The 25,594-nt window shown below is 34.5% G+C and overlaps 1 protein-coding gene across 1 annotated transcript in view; it reads right to left on the bottom strand.

The window, feature by feature from the left end:
• The window catches only part of HPSE2 (heparanase 2 (inactive)), a 556,398-nt gene that overhangs the window by 287,109 nt on the left and 243,695 nt on the right, over positions 1-25,594 (bottom strand). The window lies entirely within an intron of this gene.

Genomic DNA, 25,594 nt, shown 5'->3' with positions numbered 1-25,594 from the left:
TGATTTCAGGATATGAAATAGCTGATTTTGCCTGTGGTATCACAGCCTATACTAAAAATTTTGATACTGGAGTATATACTATTGACAGACTATGTAGACACAGCCAGCAGAAGAAATTACACTCTCAGTGGGTTGCAAGATAGTTTAAGTAATATATTTTTAATTTTCCATTGTTCTTTCTAAGTACTGAGTTTGCTTTACACACAGATATAAGATAAGGAAGCAAGTCTGTGTGAATAAAAGTGATAACATAATGAGATCTGATATTAGCTGGAAGCTCAACCCATTGTAATAGGCTGTGGTTTAAAAGCACAAAACCAGCTAATTCATATACATAAATAAACCTGAAGATGCAAATTCTAAAACATTTTATACTCTGCAGCTGGTATAACAAGTTATTGAAAATACATTCATTGAAAAACAATTTTACGGTGTGCTAATCCAAAATAAACTTTTATGATTCAGATAGGGTATGTTATTTTAAACAAATTTCCAATTTATTTTTATCACCAGTTTTGCTTTGTTCTCTTGGTATTCTTTGTTGAAAGCTAAACCTAGGAGGTTCATATTCCAATTTATTAGATCTTGAAGGCCGCCTCTTTTCTGAATGAATTTTGAGAGTTTTTCACAGCTAGAAGGCGTTAGTTCATGTGTGTCATATAGATAACACTGTGCTCACTTGGAGTTACCTAGGAGCCAGCACTGATTGGATAAAATGTAAGTCTGTCAAAAGAACTGAGATAAGGGGGCAAAGTCTGCAAAAGCTTAGATACAAGATAATCACAGAGGTAAAACATTTATTAATATAACTGTGTTGGTTATGCAAAGGAAATGGGTAATAAAGGGTTTATCTATCTTTTAAAACAAAAAAAATCTGTTGTAGACCGTCTCTTTAATTTAGCAAATTATATATATATATATATATATATATATATATATATATATATATATATATATATATATATATATATATATATATATATATAATGACAAAATAAAACGGACGGGGCCCAATGAAGGCCAAAACGATCTGGGTTGCCATGTTCTCTGTTTAGAGAGGAATTGCCTGGTATTTTGGGCTGGACTGATCTTGTTTTGGAGGATCAAACTGATATGCTTCAGGAAAGTTCTTTTTTGTGAAAAGCATTATTGGGCTGAAAGGAGCAGCACACAGCCATAGCACAAGCTAACAAGTTATTGAGCTGGTGTTTGTTACCAAGAGTGTGCTTCTCTTTCTGTATATATATATATATATTCTTAAGAAGTGTGTTTACTTACAAATGTTAAAAAAAGCTAAAGATAATGATTTTATTCAATGAGTAACCATATTACAGTACTATGATTTATACATTAGATGCCATTTTCCCGTTTTAGACAAGATATTATATTAATATTGTGTATTCTAATTAAACAGACATTAAACTGTTTGTTTATATATGAATCAAAAATAAATCACTGCCTTTAAAAGATCTGCATACAAAACAGATGTTTTAAAGGATTTGAAGATGTGATTTTATTAGCAAAATGTGATTGTTTTGCATTTTAGATGCACACCCCTAAGAAACCCCTTTAAGGGCTACATGTACTAAGCAGTCAGCGAGCTACCCACAACAAATCTTGCGTCAAAACTCGCAAACTGATATGTACAAAGTCGTCAACTATGTTCAAACTCGCATCTTTAAAATTGCGAGCGTACTTATCCGCCAAACCTCGCTACCTCTCCATTTTTCACTGTAATTAGACACATTTGACCACCAACTCGCCAAAAACGAATGTACTAAAAAATCTATTTATCCGCTCGCTACAATTTCCGCTCCCACCTCGTTATTTTTGCCTCGCCACCTTTTAGGTGGCGGGCAAGGTACAAAACAATAGGAAAGTCAATCTAGACGCCAGTCTAGACATATATAAAAGGCAGTAATATCAGCATTGTACAGCATAACTGGCGTCTATTTTGTCTCTCATTTCCATGTACATAAATTGCGCCAAATTTGTCGACTGTAATTAAAGAGTAATCTATATTTTAAATTTGTATTGTATAGTTGTCAATCTTTATAATTATTTTTATATTAATATTTATATATTATCAGATCCAGATGAAGCCATATCCAAATTGTAAATAAATATTACAAAAATAACGCTCTGTTATCACTCTTCAAAAATTTTTGAACAATAATAAAGTTGTTTAGATAAGTTGAACTTTTATAGGAGCAAAATTCTATTCCTGCGACTACTATGATGTTCGTGACACCTTGCATGTCACGTGTTAATAATTGGCCAGACAATTCAACTGAAAGTTAAGTACATCAGCTTAGTCGCTGCGAGCGAGGCGTCAAATTTATCAATAATCCGCCACTGCTCGCGGCGGGCTAGACTTGTCTATTTATTGGGGGATTATTAGTACATAGTGACAGCGGACACCATTTCGCCCGCGGCGAGTAACGGCGAGTTTATCCGCGTCTAAAATGACGGATGAATTGACGGCTTAGTACATGGAGCCCTAAGTGTTGTTTACCATTTGCTGTGGCCAATTAGGGATCACTATAATTGAGCTCCTGCAATAATAAAGAAATCACTATTTTTTTCAGTTTGCATAATTAAATCTTTTATGGCGATTTCAGTTGAAAGGGCCATAATATTTGATAAATGACATGCTCTAATTCATTATGGCTTTTATGGCCATTTAAGTTGGATGTCCCTTTTAAAGTTAATATTTTTTTTCTGATTAGATAAAGATATTATTACATCAGCAGGAGTACCATGGCAGTAATTAATGTTTATTTATATTTTTAGTTTTCTAAGGATAATGTTTCAGTCAACAAAGTAAAGCTTTGAACTCATTCAAATCAGGGTGCATTTGAAGTAAATGAGTAAATGACATACAGAAATAGGAAGAATACTATCATTTACAGGTGTCTAGTTTCAGGGGAAAGTAATAAAGAATGTTATATATGAAAATAAAGCCAGTCACTAGGCGAAAATGCAGTACAGGGATGTAATAAATATTTGAGGATACCACATCCTAATATGTAAGAATTGTCTGAACTGCATTACCTAGAAGTTTAGGGGATTTGTTTTTTTGTTTTTTTAAATCAAAGATTTTTATTGAGGTAATATAACATGAAATAAGACAGGGACATATGTTATATCATATAAATAGATCTAGTTGACAGTTAAATCTCATATGATCTTTATATGAGTATAATGATATAGGGTGAGACAATTGATCCCAATTATCTGTATATTTTTGATTGTCTGAACCTGGTAAATATAGCATATATGATACCTCATTTTTGTTTTACAATTATGAAACTGATTTCTACTCCCTGATGACGTAGATTGCCTTATAGAGTGATACCTTACTAATCTTATAAAACATAAAAAACAATATTTATATGTTAGCTAGGGAATAGATAACACATTGTTTCTGGTGTAAAAATATGCAATATGAGTTATTGGGCAAATATATATGATTACAAAACATGATTACACTATATTTAAAATAGTTGGAAAACTATTATTATTCAAGGTGTAACCTCTAGCTATATTTTTATCAGTGCCTAAGAATGTTGAAGGACTCAACTATGAATATCATGAGTGTAACAACTTGTTAATATACCAGCTAGTAGATAACGGAATTAATACCGCTGTATAATTCACCAAACCAGATGAATATAGATACCATATGAGCCTACTAAAGTTATATAATGTATACTATTAGAATTAGCATTTTGTAAAGAATTAAACTAGATCAAGTGCTGTAATTGAAAACTAAGAGATCAAGTGTAACCCACTGTAAGCTCAGAGTGGAGTGCATAAGTTGACTGCTTCTACGTCATGCAAGCACACATATGATTACGTACTGATATAGTATGATTAAGGTCTGCATATTGATAAATTTGAACAGCAAGATACATATCTTAACTCCATTGAAGAGAGACACACTTTGCAAACTTATTGTTAAACAACTTGTAACTAGCTAAAAGAACACAACACATCCCAAAATATGTTAGACTGTTCACTCCCAATATCAATGACACGGTGCAGATATGCATTTGCAAACATTAAAATTCCTATTCGAGGGTTATTACTAGAACCATGCTATATCTCTTATAGGTAAGTAGAGTCTTTGGCGACCTCTAGTGGATGCTAATATTATAGAGGCACATAAAAATATCAGGATAAATTAATATCTATCACACCTCTCTAAATAACCTTTGGACAGGTAAGTGAGTTAGGTTAGTAGGAAACTTAAAGGATATATATTACTCCGGATATTCTAGTCTGCTATATCAAGTAACTTTTAATATGGCGGTTGAACAAACTAATAGCCCCTTGTGTCATGACGATATCAACTTTGTTTTTTAGTCCAACCATGCTATTTGATAGAGCGCTATGTTTATTTGATGAAGCTGTGCTTCACAACTATGCTACATTTGTATATTGTAAACGTTCATGTTTTCCATGTAAGTTGACCTATCGCATTTTTATTTTTTTGATTGGTTAGGATTGGGGATAGCAACATTATATACGCCTGCTTTGTATTTACTTCTGGGTGGTCTGAGGGTGGAGCAAGCGGGAACCGAAAAGTGACCAATGCTTTGTTAAAAGATACCTTGTAATAAATGTTTGTTTGTTCGTTCTTTATTCAACTATATTCTGTAGCTATACCTTATATTGCACCCTGACAGATGTCCATTAAGTATGATATATATATATATATATATATATATACACACAAAGATTGGAAATAAGGACTCACTGGTCTTGAGACAACAAAGTCACAAAATGTATTTTTATTGCGTGCTGTGACGTTTCGGGACCAAGCACAGTCCCTTCCTCTGACAATATTACAGTGAAAAAAATCAGCCTTAAGTAGGCCCCAAACACACTCCCAGAAAACAAAGAACCAATCAAAGGTCCTACATCTAACACCCCCCCCAATAAAAAACATATCATAGGTCAATAGCCACCAGTGAATTAAAAACTACATAGTAAAGTATACAATATAAATTTGCCACATCATCAGGGTCCATAGTCCCAGATATAGATAACAACATATTAAAAATATAACAAAGAAATAAATAAGGAAATACTGCAATCGCAAAGTAAATCCGTACAATGCCAATAGGTCAGATAATCCAATCACAAAGCTTCTATAATGGTCCAATAGTCGTCAAGTATAATGTATAATGATGTGTGACAACTAGTGATCGCTAGGAGTTTGTTGACGTTATACTTGACGACTATTGGACCATTATAGAAGCTTTGTGATTGGATCATCTGACCTGTTGGCATTGTACGGATTTACTTTTCGATTGCAGTATTTCCTTATTTATTTCTTTGTTATATTTTTAATATGTTGTTATCTATATCTGGGAATATGGACCCTGATGATGTGGCAAATTTATATTGTATACTTTACTATGTAGTTTTTAATTCACTGGTGGCTATTGACCTATGGTATGTTTTATATTTGGGGGGGGTTAGATGCAGGACCTTTGATTGGTTCTTTGTTTTCTGGGAGTGTGTTTGGGGCCTACTTAAGGCTGATTTTTTTCACTGTAATATTGTCAGAGGAAGGGACTGTGCTTGGTCCCGAAATGTCACAGCGCGCAATAAAAAGACATTTTGTGACTTTGTTGTCTGAAGACCAGTAAATGCTTATTTCCAATCTTTGTGTATTATTCTACAAGAGCACCCTGGCAGTCGCCTGAAGTTAGTGGGAGTGCATACACACGCTGCTGTTTATATATATATATATATATATATATATATATATATATATATATTATTATTATTGCTAGTCTAAAACCTACCTAGTTTTTATAAGATGGTACTAGGTAGGCTTTTAGACTAGTGATAAGATTTTCTATTTATTCAAGCACTTTAAGGATTTGTATATTATGGGTACATAGTATTTTTGTGTGTTGACCACTATGATTTGATGATTCATTAATTTTTATATGCAAATAAATCTATACTTTTGATACAAACTAAGTTCCTCAATGTTTTGCTCATGGAAACATTAATTTGATTATTGTGAATATTATGGTTATAATATTATGCCGGAAAGGACTGTCTGTGACTTGAGGGATGAGTAGTAGGCAACCCTCTCCTTTTTATGGTTCTATTCTTGTATTTTTTTCTATTAATATACATGTCTCTGAGAACCATCCACCTATATCTGTAATGCTACTTAATATACATTACATATATACATACATATATCTATATAGGCATTAGAACACAACACAGGTCTTAGCGATGCCCCCTTGAACGCGAACTCAGGAGAGGTGATATCTTCATTGGTAACATAACTTTACCTGTAATACAGGTTCGGTTCTCTCCTACATAAGGTTTTCCTCTAGCCTACAATATCGATGTAATGAATATTTATCTTGCTGTAAGTCGATGAAACAGCTTGGACAATATCCACTGATTTTGGATATTTATAAAATATACACACGGCTATAACACAGCATAAACCATCAATAATATATATACACTCAAGACACTAAAGTTGTATTTTCCTTTTTTTTATTTGTATTATTATTTAGATATGTTAGGATTTTTTTGTATATTGAGATATGTGATTGTTTGATGTATTTTATTTATATGTGCATTATGGTGCTATTATGAATTATTCTTGATTCATTTTCTATGATTGATTTTCACTGACTACTATATAACTAAAGGTGTGTTTTGTTCCACCAATGAGGTGGGTCTTATTTATGATTGGTCGCACCAATGAGTGGAGGGGTTTGAGATTTATTTATTTATAAAATATTTTACTAGGAAGGATATGAGATTTCTCTCGTTTTCAAGTATGTCCTAGGTGTATTTAATTGTTCACTGTTCATTTTGGCTTTGTTTGAGGAAGGGATGAATACCTCGAAACGTTACGCTTGTAAAATTCTATTTGTTTTCAAAACCAGAGAGTGCTATTTTGCTATTTTTCTTGAAAACATATATATAAACACAGTTTAGACTAGAAATACTATTTCAAATTTGAATGTTACATTCAAATTCGAATGTCACATTCAAATTCGAATATTACATTTAAAAAAAACAGTATTAGACTAGAAATAGTATTTCGAATTTGAATGTCACATTGGAATTAGAATATTACATTTATAAAACAAAGTTGTAGACTAGAAATACTATTTTGAATGTGAATGTTACATTCGAATTCGAATATTACATTTATGAAACACAGTTGTAGACTAGAAATACTATTTTGAATTTGAATGTCACATTCAAATTCGAATATTACATTTATAAAACACAGTATTAGACTAGAAATACTATTTCAAATTCAAATGTGACATTCAAATTCGAATGTAGCATTCGAATTTGAATATTGCATTTATTAAACACAGTTGTAGACTAGAAGTACTATTTCAAATTTGAATGTTACATTCGAATTTGAATGTAGCATTCAAATTCGAATATTACATTTATACAACACAGTTGTAGACTAAAAATACTATTATGAATTCCAATGTCACATTCAAATTTGAAAATATTACATTTATAAAACACAGTATTTCTGTAGTGCTACTTAATATACATTACATATATACATATATGTACACAATGTATTTAATTGTTCACTGCTCATTTTGGCTTTGTCTGAGGAAGGGATGAATACTTCGAAAAGTCATGCTAGTAAAATTCTATTAATTTTCAAAGCCAGAGAGTGCTATTTTTCTTGAAAACATATATATATATATATATATATATATATATATATATATATATATAAAGCAGCAAAGAGGAAGTCACTCACAGGGTCTTGCAAAAAGATAAAATATTTATTTTGACGTTTCCCCTTTCTCAAAAAAAAAGCACAGTGTGAAACAGTATACTCACCCCCCTTAAATACCCCTGCACAGCAAACAATCAGTGTGGTAAACACCCTGGCACCCAGGAAGTAAAACTAGGTCACATTACACAAGGTCAAGCCCCGTTGGCATAGCACCCAGAAGCTCAACGGGGCTTGACCTTGTGTCATGTAACGTGGTTTTACTTCCTGGGTGCCAGGGTGTTTACCACACTGATTGTTTGCTGTGCAGGGGTATTTAAGGGGGGTGAGTATACTGTTTCACACTGTGCTGTTTTTTGAGAAAGGGGTAACACCCGAAACGTCAAAATAAATATTTTATCTTTTTGCAAGACCCTGCGAGTGACTTCCTCTTTGCTGCTTTATCTATACTCTTGAAGTGCACCCGGGGCAAGGAGAGCTCAACGGAGCTATTTGAAGCTGGAGTGCTACTACACCTTCTACATATATATATATATATATATATATATATATATATATATATATATATATATAGTAGGGATGGGTGAATGTGTTTATATTCAAATTCGAATGTTATTGTAGAAATTCGATTTACATAATAGAATGTTGATAAGAATGAATATTATTAAAAATTCTATTATCGAATGTTATTTACAGTTTTCGAATGTCACATTCGAATTCGAATGTCACATTCGAATTTGAATGTCACATTCAAATTCGAATATTACATTTATAAACCAAAGTTGTAGACTAGAAATACTATTTTGAATTTAAATGTCACATTCGAATTCGAATGTCACATTCGAATTTGAATGTCACATTCAAATTTGAACATTACATTTATAGAACACAGTTGTAGACTAGAAATACTATTTCGAATTCGAATGTCACATTCAAATTCGAATGTCACATTCAAATTCGAATATTACATTTATAAAACACAGTATTAGACTAGAAATACTATTTCGAATTTGAATGTCACATCCGAATTTGAATATTACATTTATTAAATACAGTTGTAGGCAAGAAATACTATTTCAAATTCGAATGTGACATTCGAATTTGAATGTTGCATTCAAATTTGAATACTACATTTATTAAACACAGTTGTAGACTAGAAATACTATTTTTAATTTGAATGGGACATTTCGACATTGAATGAATACATAGCTAAACATTCTATTATTCGAACGAATATTTTAGAATTTTATTGAAAAATTCAAAAATGAAAATTCGAAAATAGAATGTTAGAATGTTATATAAACATTGAACGAACAAATGTATAAAAATTTGTTTTAATTTATATTGTATATAAAATATATAATTTATGTAAGCATATATATATATATATATATATATATATATAAATGTACAATTTATATTGTATATAAAATATATAATTTATGTAAGTAAAAACTGTTAACATTGTGTGGAAAATGCAAGACATGTAGCTGAAAACAGGCCAAATGGGCTTAAAATAGGGAAGGCCATTTACCTTCATCTTTTTAGATAAATCAAAAATCCTGTGAAAATCTACTCAAACTGCAATTTCTCGTCGATTGGAAAACCATGTGTCCAATTCTTTCAATGTAAAGTATTGGTGAAAGGAATACAGTATTAAGTCACTAAAAGGTACATACTTAACGGTTTTCTAATAGATTGCTAAGGTCTTAATTCTGAATACCAAACAAAATATAATTTTAGACCATTCATAGGGGTCTTACTTATAGACTGGTATAGACCACATTAATTGGGAAAATATAACATATGAAATGAAAGTGAATTAAGGAAATATGGAGCAGCCAGTATAACTATTTAAACAAAAATATTTTATGTTAAACTGTTAAAACAATGTTCTCAGGATCTAACCAGTGACCCCTAACTATACTACAGCAACTGTGCTGGCATGGCTCTGTAACAAAACAAAGTATTCTTTAATGATGTCTTTTCTCCCTTATCTTCAACAGAATTAGACTGTCATCTGGAATCTATCTTCTCCAGACTGCTGACACCTGATACATTAAAGACCTAAGTGAACATCAAAATTATATCTGATGAAGCACAGCACTCTTTTATCACTGCTTACACCATCTACAAAAGGGAATGCATGTTCATAGACTTTATATAAATCTATAAAACTGAACACTTACTAAATGTATACATCAGAGCTGGAGAAGTATTGGGAAATAGATAATGTTTTCCATGAATGTTAAAAAGTCATGAAATTAGATGTTAGCTTACAATAAAGGGATTGGGCAGCCATGATTTATATATGACCTACATACAAAACTATTTTAATTAATATTTGCTGACAACTTTTCTATAAGATGATTTGTTGGTAACAAAATATCTGTGATTTTAGGCTTTCAACTGAAATTTGAATAGGATATTCCAGTCAATATTTCAGTTTTGAATGGAAACCATTTTGTAATACAATGAGAGCTTGTGCTGCACATGTGCTTGTAAGGCATATCTAAATATGCTCAATTCACCAGCAATTTAAACAGTGTGTCTGCACACAACAAAATGCAGTTCCATTGAATAATTGTCAATGCAATATAAGGCACTCCCGGTGGTCTGCTAATACACACTATTTAAAATGCTGGTGGCAATTGGTGCTTTTGACTGCAATTAATTACTTGCATTAGGGCACTGTAATGTGTTGTTACCAGCTGCAGGATCCAAAATGATCAAGAATAAATTATAATATTTTTTTCTGAGGTTAGACTTTTAAGTCCCACCTTAAAATCCATTGGAATTCCTGTGGGTAAAAACATCATATGGCAGTTTGAGTGTTTTTTCAGATCTTTTTCTTAGCCATTCTAATGCAATAGAAACCCCCAGTTTATATCAATAAAACAACAAAATCACTCAGATATAACAGATAACTCTAGGTAAAAACAATAAAACTATAAGAAACAGAGGTATTGGCAGCTTTTAAATATATTTGTTTGCAAATATATTTAAAGACCTTCAAGAAAGTAAAAAAAAAATGAGACTAAACAGCAGTCAAATTGGCAGCAAATTAATGCAATATAGATAATGACTGTTTGATGTTTTAAAACAGGTTTCATGAATTCATTAGTGCAATAATTTCATGTAACATTGAACAGCTTTATAATTATAATGCACAAACTTCATTTCAATCATAAATACAAATTCACATTTAATTTAGATACATTTTTTTTATAAAACTTAGGTTTGAAAAATGGTTTAAACTTTTTATTAAATAGCTTTAAACTAAGCCCACTATCAACCTTAATATTGATTGATGATCCCTTTTAGTGATGCTAATAGGTAGGGATGGGCGATTGTGTTTATATTCAAATTCGAATGTGAGAACGAATGTTATTGTTGAAATTCGATTTTCAAAATCGAATGTTGATAAGAATGAATGTTATTAAAAATTCTATATTCAAATGCTTTTTACAGTTTTCGAATGTCACTTTCGAATTTTAATGTTTATAATTAGATGAAATGTCCAAATTAAAAATTTCAAAAGATACTATTCAGAAGTTCAATAGTTCATGTGGTAGGAAATTTAGCAAATTGATACATAATAACTACAAATATATCAATTGTAATGTTTCTATTTCGAATATTGCATTATTTGAATATTACATTTAAAGAAAGCATTTGAAATGCTATTACAAATATATAAATTCAAATTTTTCAAATAAAATTTTTGCATAATTTGAATATTACATTTAAAGAAAACATTAGAAATACTATTACAAATATATAAATTCAAATTTTTGGAATTAGAATATTGCATAATTCGAATCAAATTATTAGAAAATTCAAATCAAATATTTAATTTAAAGAAAGCATTAGAAATACTATTACATTAAACGTATGTTAGAATGTTGTACAAGCATTCAAAATTCGAAACAAACTAACAAATGTGTTAAAATTTATTTGAAACATGTGCCCCTCCCTACTAAGACACCCTGCTAAGTAGCAAGAGCGCAATTAATCTTCTCAGCATTGAAAACTAGTCATATGTGTTTACATTTTTTTAATGGATTTAAACAGAAGAATTGTTGCTAGGCTTGTGTATTTGTTTCATTACAAATGCAAATTTGTGACGAAAACACCTATATTCATTTCGAATCTACCAACTAATTTAAACAAAATAAACTAATACTAGTGAAATTCACTAGTATGCATTTCTTTCCTTTAAATTAGTTTAAAAGGTTAAATACTTACCTGTAGCACGCTGGAGAGCCGTACTATTCCCGACACTTCTTCACAGAGCCCCGGGCCATGCTAATAAAGGATTAGTGTGGCTTATTTAGCGCAGTCTCTGGGATCCACCTAACTAAGCCTCCTAGTAGCGAGGCTCGGGACTTTGTGAAGAAGAGTTGGTATAAGGCTATATGCATTTGTTGGCTTACTGATTTTGCTAATTGTTATTATGTAAAAGTACTTCTAATTACTTATTAAACATTAATTTACTGAGCAGGTAGCTATTGTATCTGGTGATGTTGCTTCCTAATTTCAAACAGAATGGCAGGGAGATATCAGTGCTCTATTCAAAAACTTTTGGGTTACTCTGTAATGAAAGTAATATCTGGGGGTTTATCAAGTCCGTCTAGCTGTGAAAAATTATGTTGTTAATGTGTTGTTAAGTATTGAGAATTGGAACTGTGAACAGACAAACAGGACTGGCACGTTTTAAGAAAAGTTTCATAGAACTGATAATGAAAAAGTGCTCATGGCTGGTCTTGATTCCAAAGACATCACAAAAGGAATAATATGAAGATCATTTTCAAGTTATAGATTGTGATCAATCCCTTAATTTCATAGGTTATGCAGTGAAAATCTGCCAGATTCTTGGCACTGAGATCCCTCACCATAGTATTCCAATCCATTAGATTCTTACGTTTTGTGACATTTTTGGATCATTGAAATAATAGCGCTGCGGAATCTGTTGGCGCTCTACAAATAACCGATAATAATAAATAATAATTCTCAACTGTTCTCATGGATTGTTTTGTAAATACCTTACCAAAGCAGTTAATCCATTGCAAATAAATATAATTTAAAAAAATATATAATTTACAGCCTAAGGGTTTAAACATCATTTGGAGATGTTGGATTTCATGTGAATAAAGTCAGTTTGAGTCTTGTATACCCCTTTAGGGTCTACTACAATTTTTTTAACAATGTGATTGGTTGCTTTCTTGACTTTTGTTTTTTTCTCTATCAATTTTAATTAATTAGTTTTCCTGTAAATTTTAACATGCTAGAATAGTTTGTATATTATATTATATTTTTAGCATTTGTTTTAGAGAAATGATTTGCATAGGTTTTTGCTATTAAAGGGACATTCTTCTTCAGAATTTATTCTTTAAAAAGATACCCTTTTTTTTTACCTATTCCTCAGTTTTGCATAACCAACACAGTTATATTATTACACTTTTTACCTTTGTTATTACCTTGTATCTAAGCATCTGCAGACTGCAGATGCTTAGATACAAGATATTGATCTTTTTACAAATTGAAGGTTTGTGGCAACCCTTTGTCGAGCAAGTCTATTGGCGCCATTTTACCAACATATATACACATATAAACACATAAATACACATGAATACACATATATACACACCTATATATACACACCAAAAGCAAAAAGATTATGACTCACTGAAGGCCCAGATGATCGTTAGCATTTTTTAGCAATAAAGTATTTTTTAATTAAGGTATGTACATTTTTTTAGACATTCTATCGAACTGGAAAACAAAAAAAAAATAGTGTGACTCACTTTATTGCTATATTCACTTTATTGAGGTGGCCTGGAAACCAAACCGCAATATCTCAGAGGTACGCCTGTATATAGATGATTATATATGGGTATAGATATATACAGATATACAAGAATATTATACTATGTGAAGAACCACTTACAATGTGAAATATTTACAGTAAATACTCAGTTAAATACGCAGTTAAACACTTTATTAAATATGAATATTGAATATTGAATACATATGATTTTACATGTTTTCAGCTACTTGACCTTAAAGGGTCCAATGCACAGACATATATATATATATATATATATATATATATACAGTATATATATCTATATATAAAAAACATATGTATTTATGTGTTCATATATGTATAGATGTCTGTAAATACATAAGTGCACATATAAATACATAAATACATACGTATATACATATAATGTATTTTTGATGTGTTTTGTGTAACTTTTTATTCAAGCGTAACAATTAACCAGAGCTCTGAAGTCGCACTAACCCGAAACAGTAAATTTAATTGTACTTGACTTATATTGTTAGGTTCAAATTGCAAACTTATATTCACCTAGATTACGATTTTACACTAAACAGGGTGCGAAACTTACGCCCCAAAATTTGTGTTATTGCACTCTCTGTGCATTATGATGCGTTAAGCTCCATACCGCACAAAAGCCAAGGGCTGAGTTTGCGTGCCCATGCACACTTTCCCCCATAGACATCAATGGGGAGAGAGTGTTAGAAAAACACCTAACACTTGTGATCGCGGAATGGAGATCGCCGTAACGCAACCCCATTGATGTCTATTAGGAAAAGAAAGTTATGTTTAAACCCAACACCCTAACATGATCCCCTAGTCTAAACAACTCTAGTCCACCTGTCCCCGAGATCGCTGACACAAAATAACGTTATTAACCCCTATTCCGCCGCTCCCGACACCCCTGACACTTAAAACTGCTCCCCGACATCGTCGACACTAATAAAAATTATTAACCCCTATTCCGCCTCTCCCCGACATCGCTGACACTAATAAAAGTTATTAACCCCTAAACCCCGGCCGCCACATCGACAACACTATAATAAAGTATTAACCCCTAAACCTCCAGCCCCCACATTGTAACTACTAAACTAAACCTATTAACCCCTAAACCGCCGCCCCCACATTGCAAAACACTAAATTAAACTATTAACCCCTAAACCTAACACCCCCCTAACTTTAAATTAAAATTACAATATAACTATATTAAAATAAATAAAAACTTACCTGTGAAATAAAAAAAAACAAAGTTTAACCCCTTAGTGACCAGACCATTTTTCAATTTTCTTACCATTAGGGACCAGGGCTATTTTTACATTTCTGCTGTGTTTGTGTTTAGCTGTAATTTTCCTCTTACTCATTTACTGTACCCACACAAATTATATGCCATTTTTCTCGCCATTAAAAGGACTTTCTAAAGATACCATTATTTTCATCATATCATATAATTTACTATAAAAAATATATATAAAATATGATGAAAAAATGGAAAAAAACACACTTTTTTCTAACTTTGACCCCCAAAATCTGTTACACATCTACAACCACCAAAAAACACCCATGCTAAATAGTTTCTAAATTTTGTCCTGAGTTTAGAAATACCCAATGTTTACATGTTCTTTGCCTTTTTTTGCAAGTTATAGGGCAATAAGTACAAGTAGCACTTTACTATTTACAAATCATTTTTTTTTTTTCAAAATTAGGGATAGTTACATTGTAACACTGATATCTGTCAGGAATCAATGAATAACCACCCATCACATGTATATCATTTTTTTTAGTAGACAACCCCAAGTATTGATCTAGGCCCATTTTTGTATATTTCATGCCACTATTTCCTCGCCAAATGCGATCATATAAAAACAATTGGAACAGAGATTGAAACAGCCAATAAAATGCAAGCTCAATCCTATTGGCTGATTGGATCAGCCAATAGGATTGAAGCTCAATCCTATTGGCTGATTGCATCAGCAAATATGATTTTTTCACCTTTCATTCCATTTGGTTGATAGATTTCTATCAGCCAATCGGAATTAAAGGGATGCCATCTTGGATGACGTCATTTAAAGGAACCTTCATTCGTCTTTAGTCATCGTAAGAAGAGGATGCTCCACGCATGAAGATGGACCCGCTCCGCGCCGGATGGATGAAGATAGAAGATGCCGTCTGGATGAAGACTTCTGCCCTTCTGGAGGACCACTTCTGCCAGCTTGGATGAAGACTTTTCCTGGCTTCGTTGAGGACTACTTGCCGCTTCGCTGAGGACTTCCGATGTCCGGATGTCCGGTCTTCAAAACTGTAAGTGGATCTTCAGGGGTTAGTGTTAGGTTTTTTTAAGGGTTTATTGGGTGGGTTTTAGTTTTAGATTAGGGTTTGGGTAATTGAAAAAGAGCTAAATGCCCTTTTAAGGACAATGCCCATCCAAATGTCCTTTTCAGGGCAATGGGGAGCTTAGTTTTTTTTAGTTAGGATTTTATTTGGGGGGTTGGTTGTGTGGGTGGTGGATTTTACTGTTGGGGGGTGTTTGTATTTTTTTTACAGGTAAAAGAGCTGATTTCTTTGGGGCAATGCCCAGCAAAAGGCCCTTTTAAGGGCTATTGGTAGTTTAGTTTAGGATAGGGTTTTTTTAATTTTGGGGGGGCTTTTTTATTTTGATAGGGTTATTAGATTAGGTGTAATTAGTTTAAATATCTGATAATTTATTTTTTTATTTTGTGTAATTTAGGTAATTGTATTTAATTTAGGTCATTTATTTAATTGTAGTGTAAGGTTAGGTTTTAGTGCAAGACAGTAAAAGAGATATAAGAAATTGATAATAGTGTATTATAGTACACCCACTAGACAACCAAGCTAAATCAATAAAACCTTTAAAAAATGATAAAATGGACAAAGTGAAAAAGAAGGAAGCGTGGTTGCGCCTATAACTGCTTGCCCAAACAAGAAGGGCACACAGATAAGGATGATAATAAAAGACACAGTACTTATATAAAACACAAAAAAAAATATATGTTTTGGTATATAAAATTTTATATCAAAATATAGATAATGGCGTAAGGGAGACGATATAAAGTGGATAATGATACTTAAAACTTAAATTGATGTCTTAAACATTTATTATATAAAATAAAAAATAGTATTAATAAATAAATAATAAATTAACATCATAAATGACTGGCCAGTCAAAAACAACCCTTTAATTAATGTGTTGATATACTGCATCAGTAACCTATGGGAACCATTAGAGCTGTATAAACAATCGATAAAGTGGGTAGAGAAAGTAAATTTCAAAATATAATCAATATAAGATCTTAATGTAAAAGCTAATCTATATAGCACACTAAAAAATACTATAAAACATAGAGGCCCCAGCTTGCAATCTAGAAACTAATATATCTTAAATTCAGGCGTCTTCTACTTAAAAACCCTGCAACAGAATCAGGCATAAAACTTTCTCCAGTTTTGCAAATTGTCTTTTAAAAAGTCTTTTGAAAAGTCTCAGCTAATACCGGTAAAAGCTCTGTATTGTAAATCCTTTGTTTATGAAGAAACAATTGTCGGTCTAATCTGTTATCACAACAAAGTCTTACTTTATAATCAAAGAATCCTTGGTTTTTAGGTAGTGTGGACTGTGACAGCTCTCCTCGTCTCTAGCTCACAATGTAGCGTGATACTCAACTTCAGCGGAAGTGAGCTCAGACTGTGGAATGTCCGTCCTGTAGTTCAGTCCCACTCCTTCATACAATTAGTTTCCGGGTGTTACAACCCAATTTGTCCTCAGGTATCCGTTCCTGTTTACTGGAAAAATTACGCCCTATTCCAATTTCCATGTTGTTCCCTAGAACCCTCGTTTTGTGGATATGTTGTCTGTTTATGATTGTATTGATTTCTATGATTCTCTTTGTATCTATTAAATCTATTATAACTGTTAAACTCATTACGAGCATGATTTTCATACTGTCTCATACTTTTGTTGGTAATTGAATGGTCAGTAGTTGAATTTTTATAATAATTTGTATTCGATCGGCTATCATGAGATTGTTCAGTATAATGTCTGTGAGTATGTTGGGCTGTTCTCCATGTCAATGTATTAGGCTGTATTTTATCATTGGAGTTTTTATTGTCACTATTATTAGTTATATGTTCAGTTCTCTCACTGTGTTTATTGAATCTCCAGAAGTGTGTACTGAAATATTTACTACCTTCAGTCCTCTCAAAGTGTTTGTAGTCTTCTCTATCTCTTTCAATTTTTTTTCTTTTTTCTATCTAACAGTTCTTTTTTAGTTTTATTCATCAACTCTTTTAATTTTGATTCTATTTCAAGGTATTCTTTATTTAATTTATATTCTTGTAATTTCATTTCTAATTCATTAATCTCATTGCCTAATTTTATTAGTGTATCTCCTCTATACTCTTTTATCAACTCCATTAATTTTATAGAGGCATTTTTTAAAATATCTCTCCATCTTTTGATGAATATTTCATCATCTACCTTGAAAGAACATTGTTTTTTTATACGTAATCCTCGAGGGATCCATTTCTCTTCAATGTATTTTGTGAGAAAGGCAAGACAGGTTAGGTTTTATTTTACAGGTAAATTTGTATTTATTTTAAATAGGTAGTTAGTAAATAGTTAATAACTATTTAGTAACTATTCTACCTAGTTAAAATAAATACAAACCTGCATGTAAAATAAAAATAAACCCTAAGCTAGCTACAATGTAACTATTAGTTATATTGTAGCTAGCTTAGGGTTTATTTTATAGGTAAGTATTTAGTTTTGTTGTTAATAAAGAAAAAATACCAGCGCTCTAGTTGGATCGCAATATCCAGACTCACTGATGTAAAGTGTGGAATAAAACTGTGTGTATCGTTATGTACACTCCTGGGAGTACACGCCCACCTGGCTTGTTTAAAAGTTTGCCGGCTTTATGGTACTGCACATCGCCTCTGACGAAGAAGTATTTGAAAACTTTGAAACGCGTAAGGCATCCCAGGTGTGGCAGTACTGTTTCTTCTCACTCATTTGAAATGCAAACCGGCTTCCTTTGTTCTCACCGCTCCCACGCACACTCCATCAGTGAGACCTCACTCGCTCTATCGGAGCCATTCAGTGGTGCTGTAGTCACATATCCGACTTGCTGCAGATGGTCGGATCATTCACAGCACATCAGGTACACTATTTGGATTTTAGTGGTGACCCACATTTATAGCAGTAAGACACTGGTAGTATCTTCAGTACTATCGTTACCAAGTGCTTTGTGACTATCGTTACTGAATAATAGCACACATCTGCTCTTTCCTACAACATCTAATGCCGCAATAATCAGGAGATAAATACTTGTTTTTATTGATATACCATTAAGATTTTTTTAGTGTGATATGTTTGGCTTAACGCCACTTCAGATTACCCAGCTCCTAAACCCCTTTTTTAAAGAACATTGACTCTATGACACGGTTGCATTGTTGAATTATACTTATCCTATACACAGGGCCGTCTTTAATATTGACTGGACCCTGGGCAAAAATTTTCTTGCCCCCCCCCACCCCCACGCAATTTCGCTCTCCACCCCAACATCCCAAAAAACAACTAAATTATTATTATTTTTTTTAATTATTAGCCCAGCGGTGGATCATCCACTGCTGGGCTAATAATTTTTAAAAAATGAAATAAATTGCAATATGTGAAACTGGACCTAAGCAGTACTAATAAGTAAATAAATATATAAACTCCTCTACTGTGGATTCATTTAATATTCTTTTGAATGTGATTCTGATGTGAGGTTAGCTGGTTAAAGAGATTTAGGGCAGCCAACAGGAGCAAAGCAAAGTAAAGACTGAGGAGGAAGCATGGAGGTGCGGACAAATATAAGTTTACTGACTGGAACAGCAGAACTACTATGGGAAGCTGTAAAATCTGAGACAGAGAGAAAATATAAACTATAAAAATAAACCTTGCATTAATGTGTGAAGTATCAGCATGACACTATTACATCAGCCACAGCAGCACGTTGCTTCTTTGCTAGGAACAAGTTCCCTCTCACCCTTCACTAGACAATGCTGCATGGGGAGGGGTGTGTGTGCACTCACTTATTCTTCCCACTGACACCTTTCTACAAAGCACTGTTCCCCTAGCAAACTTCAGTTAGTTGATCTTAGGGCCACAGCAGAAAGAGCAGGGCTAAGGGGACCAGTAGACTGGATGCTGTCTGTTCAAGGCTGCATGGATACAGTGTGAGATGAGTCACACAGCCTCAAGACTGAAGAGAGCAGTGTATGTACAATCCCCACAACCAGAGCAGTTACCTGGTAACAGTGGTAACCCCAGTAGGACCTTTTCTGGTGCAGTGGAAATGGCGGGATGCCGAGTTAGGGCTTTGCATTCAGTGCTGCACAGTGCACATCAAAAACAGCATATGGCAATAGCTTGGCATGTCACATGACACCGGCACAGTCTGGCACAGTTTAAAAAAAAAATATATATATATATATATATATATATATATATATATATATATATATATATATATATATATATATATATATATATATATATATAAGCAGAGTACTTTTGACTGTGACAGTATTAGGATTGAATGTGTGTGTTCCCCATGTCACATCAGCAGCCTGGTATGAACCATAAAAAAAAAAAATTTTTTTTTTTTTTTTAGGACTCTTGGGCCCCTCAACAGAGACTGGGCCCTGGGCAGCTGCCCCTTTTGACCTGTGTTAAAGACGGTCCTGCCTATACACCTATACACCACAAACAAGGTACACTTAAACTAAAAAAAAAAAAAAAAAAGACTCAACCCGTACACAAATTGGGTTTTGGATTTCATCATCCATTTAGCAATGCTCAGATTTCATTTCTAAACACAAGAAAAACTAATTTATTAAATCTATTTTACTAAAATACATTGGTTTTAAAACCCCTGCATGCTTTCTTATCTGTTATCTACAATGCAGCCTGAAGTGCAAAATCTCACACCTCACTCTGGCCTGAATCCTATAGAGCACGGCAATGTAACCAGCCCCCACTGCTAACATTTCTACAAATACTAGAAGCTATTTTAACCCCTTCACTGCAGAGGGAATGACCACCTATACACCCTCACTTCTGCACTCCTTAAGACCCCAAAAAGCGGTCGCAGCACTCAGTCCCTCACTAGTGGCTACCCTAAAATCACTCAGCATTTTCAAAGGGACCGACAGGGGCTGTCGTGGAGGAAAATCAAAATTTAAATTTCTATATCCTGACACTATCACAGCTGCCCCACCACCCTGTCCCCCCGCAAGCCCAATTGAAGTGATCCAATCTAAAAGCCACAAAAACCGCACTATCAAATCAAGAAAAAATCTCTTTGTGTGATCCCTATTAGAAGACACGTTGTCTCCAAAGTACAGAGCAAAAACTCAGAATCCCAAGACTGTCCTATCAGAGCAATCCTATGCAATGCCAGATCAATAAAGAACAAAACAGCTATTATTTCCGACCTTATTGAAACATGCGAATTAGCATGCATCACAGAATCATGGTTAGATGAAAATGCAGGGCCTATTCTAGAGGCAGCTATTCCAGACAATTATACAGTGTTCCACCGCCCGAGACAAGATCACAAGGGAGGCTGAGTTATGATCTGTGCAAAATCATCCTTAAATCCCAGACCAATATCAGTCCACAAAGCCCAATCTTTTGAATGTGTAGCTGCCAGCCTCTCAATAGAGAGAGGATTCCGAATACTGCTAATATACAGACCCCCAGGAGACCTTTTGGCTGGCTTAATCCTTGAACACCCCAGATGGCTTATATTAGGAGACTTCAACACTTGGATTGACAACACCCTATCCCTGCTAGGGCAGGATCTCCTCAGCTTGATGAGTACACTCAGCTTTACACAAATCGTCACCACTCCCACCCACAGAAAAGGTCATACACTTGATCTAGTGTTTCAGTCTGGACTAGAAGTGTCACCAGTAACTGTAAACCTAATAACCTGGTCAGACCACCACTCCATTCACTTCTCCATTGTATCACAATCAACCAGACACCAGCCTCAGAACCTGGTCAAACACCGCTCATTAAAAGGGGTGACACCACTGGATGTAGCATCACATATGGATCTAAGTGAACTAATGGGCACCTGCGAAGACCCCAGCTCCTTAGTCTGACTCTACAACAAAACCATGAGAGACACCCTAGAAAGCATTGCACTATCTCGCATAGGCACTGTCCAAACCCACAACAATGCACCGTGGTTTGATAGCTCCATCAGAGAAATGAAAAGAACAGGACGTAAGCTTGAGAGAAAGTGGCGCAGAACACATGATCCAGAGGATAAAGCCGCTCTTACCAAACATCTAAATAAATATCAATCCAAGATAACTCAGAAAAAATCTTCATTTTTATCAGGATAAATGTGAAGCATTTGCGAACTTCTTCAGAGACAAGATTTCTTCAATCCGAACCGCTATCACAGCATCACAGCAGGCCAAACAGTTACACACCAGAACCACTACAATGGAATGCTAGACTGCCCCAGTTTATAGTCCACTTTTACAAATGTGGATATAAAAGAAGTTAAAAACAACATACAAAAGTTGCACCCTACTACGTGTGACTTAGACCCTGCTCCAACTCAGCTCATATCTGGATGCATTGAAACACTCGCCCCAGTCCTCACAAAAATATAGTGCAGTGTTCACTAAAAACAGGAGACTTTCCAGATCCTCTAAAAGAAGCTGTGGTAAAACCACTCCTAAAGAAACCTTTATTAGACCCAGACTGCATGACTAATTACAGACCAGTATCCAACCTCCCATTTCTGGGAAAATAATTGAAAAAGTAGTGGCAACTCAACTGGAAGCCCATCTATCACGCCTAAACATATTCGATCCTTTCCAGTCAAGCTTCAGATGCCGCCACAGCACTGAAACAGCGGTAGTCTGAGTGCTAAGTGATCTCCTCATGGCAAGAGACAAAGGTGATTACTCCATTCTAATCCTCCTGGATCTCTCAGCTGCATTTGACACCATTGACCATAGGATTCTAATAGAGCGCTTGCAGTACATCTGTGGTCACAGTCCTTAACTGGTTCAAATCCTTCCCACTGGTAGATCACAGAGAGTAATATCAGGATCAAACTCATCAGCACCAACAGAACTGGCCTGCGGAGTTCCACAAGGATCTATCCTGTCTCCCATGCTATTCGCAATTTACTTACTACCACTGAGGGAAATCATTAACCGACATGGCCTAAGGTATCATTGTTACGCTGATGACACACAACTCTACTTCTCCTTTGCTCCAGATACTACAAACCCAGCATGCCGCATAAACAGTTGCTTAACAGACCTCATAGAATGGATGAATGCTAGCTGTCTCAAACTGAACCCAGACAAAACGGAGTTACTCTTGGTGAGGGGACCCTGGGCATTAAAAATATCCCACGATCACCCAACTGGCCTGGAGCTTGGAGGCTCTGAACTCATTAGTTCAGCAAAGGTACGAAACCTCGGAGTGCTGATTGACGCTGGACTATCTTTTAAACAGCAGATTTCCTCCGTAATAAAATCTGCCTACTTTCATCTGAAAAACATAGCCAGGATACAACACTTAATTCCACCGGATGATATGCCAACATTAATCCATGCATTTGTATCCTCTAGGCTAGATTACTGCAATGCACTTTATTTGGGCCTCCCAAAAAAAGAACTCCATCGCCTTCAGACAGTACAAAACGCAGCAGCAAGACTATTGACCAATCAAACTCGCTCCTGCCACATAACACCTGTTCTCCACTCCCTGCATTGGCTTCCAATTAAATGGCGAACATATTTTAAAATTGGCCTGCTGACCTTCAAAGCCTTAAACAACCAAGGCCCACAGTACCTGAAAGAGCTCCTGACACCCTACATCCCATTCCGTTCACTTAGGTCAGCCAACACATCCCTCCTCTCAGTGCCAAGAATAAGAGTAGTAAATGAGTACAGCACCTGTTGGTTCCTTAAAGCAGGTTTTAGTTCTGTGTGATGCCCGTGGAGAAAGGGTTACTGCCACCCTTACAGCAACATAGACAAATGGAATCCACAGCACCAATTAGGTAAAAGAAAATACCTTTATTTTCACATTACATGCGACGTTTCGGCCTTCACAGCCTTAATCATGCATACCATGATTAAGGCTGTGAAGGCCGAAACGTCGCATGTAATGTGAAAATAAAGGTATTTTCTTTTACCTAATTGGTGCTGTGGATTCCATTTGTCTATAGTGCCAAGAATAAGGACAAACTCAGGCTCCAGAGCATTCAGCCACGCCGCCCCTACTTTCTGGAACTCTTTACCGTGCGCAATCAGAGAGGCACCGTCCTTACAGACTTTTAAAAAAAAGCTAAAGACCCACCTCTTCCATCAGGCATTCAGTCCGCCTATCTGACCTTCAGAAACTCCTAACTTTTATGTCTTATGTTGGTACAGTATATTTGTAAAGTGCTTTGAGTCTCACAGGGAGAAAAGCTCTATATAAATCGCAAATTATTATTATTATTATTATTACCCTAACTGAGTGAGTTCTTCATGCAACTACCCAGAAGTGTTTCTTGCCTACATATATTTTGATGTGACAATACTTACCTCATATATGATTGAGGGTACTAAATGTGAGTGCAATTCCTATCTTTTAGAGTGTAAATAAATATAATTTTTAAACAGTATCACGCTATATATTTTTTTCTTCTTTTCTTCTTCAACACCTCCCACTGAGAAATCTGGGAAGGACCGGCTGACGAAAAATACCATACCAACAAGAGGTACCAAGCCTACTATACAAGATCTTGGAAGTTTCCTAAAGGAGAATACCATACACAAGTCAGCATCGAAGTCTTTACCCTCAACAGTGACACGATTTGAACCACGGATCGCCTACCCACCACAATATCTACGTGACCATACATTACCTCATAAGATTGAGGTAATATCCGGTAAGAGGACACCTATACCTTATCCTTGCTTGAACATACTTCATTTAACATCCACTTGAACTTTAATTGTTTACAACAGACAGTTTAAAGATTTATTTCTCTGTATTTTCGATAATCCTTTTTGTTGCGCAGAAGTACATATGATTTGTTCTCTTTGTATTCCAAGTATTTAGTTTTAAATAGGAATTATTTAGGTAATGATAGTAGGTTTCATTTACATTTATTTGAATTATATTTAAGTTAGGGGGTGTTAGGGTTAGGGTTAGACTTAGGTTTAGGGGTTAATAAATTTAATATAGTGGCGGCGAAGTTGGGGGCGGCAGATTAGGGGTTAATAAGTGTAGGTAGGTTGTGGTGACATTGGGGGCGGGAGATTAGGGGTTAATAAGTATAATGTAGATGTCGCGCGATGTTGGGGAAGCAGATTAGGTTTTAATAAGTATAATGTAGGTGGCGGCGATGTCGGGACAGCAGATTAGGGGTTAATAAATATAATGTAGGTTTCGGCGATGTCGGGGGCGGCAGATTAGGGGTTTATAAGTGTATGATTAGGGGTGTTTAGACGCGGGGTTCATGTTAGGGTGTTAGGTGTAAACATAAATTTTGTTTCCCCATAGGAATCAATGGGGCTGCGTTACGGAGCTTTACGCTGCTTTTTTTGCAGGTGTTAGGCTTTGATTGATGTCTATGGGGAAATCGTGCACGAGCACGAAAACCAGCTCACCGCTGCCTTAAGCAGCACTGGTATTGGAGTGCGGTATGGAGCTCAATTTTGCTCTACGCTCACTTCTTGCCTAATAACGCTGGGTTTCTGAAAACCTGTAATACCAGCGCTGTAGGTAAGTGAGCGGTGACAATAACGTGCAAGTTAGCACCGCACCCCTCATAACGCAAAACTCGTAATCTAGCCGAAAGAGTTTTAGCAAAAACTATAATTCAAGCATTTTTTTTAAATATCTTCACATATAAAATAAACTTCACAGAAGCAGCATTGTTTGTTTAATTGTGATG

Source organism: Bombina bombina, chromosome 9 (assembly GCF_027579735.1).
Source record: "Bombina bombina isolate aBomBom1 chromosome 9, aBomBom1.pri, whole genome shotgun sequence".
Classification (NCBI taxonomy): domain Eukaryota; kingdom Metazoa; phylum Chordata; class Amphibia; order Anura; family Bombinatoridae; genus Bombina; species Bombina bombina.
Note: the sequence above shows the minus strand (reverse complement) of the source record. Positions and strands in the feature narration are given on the sequence as shown.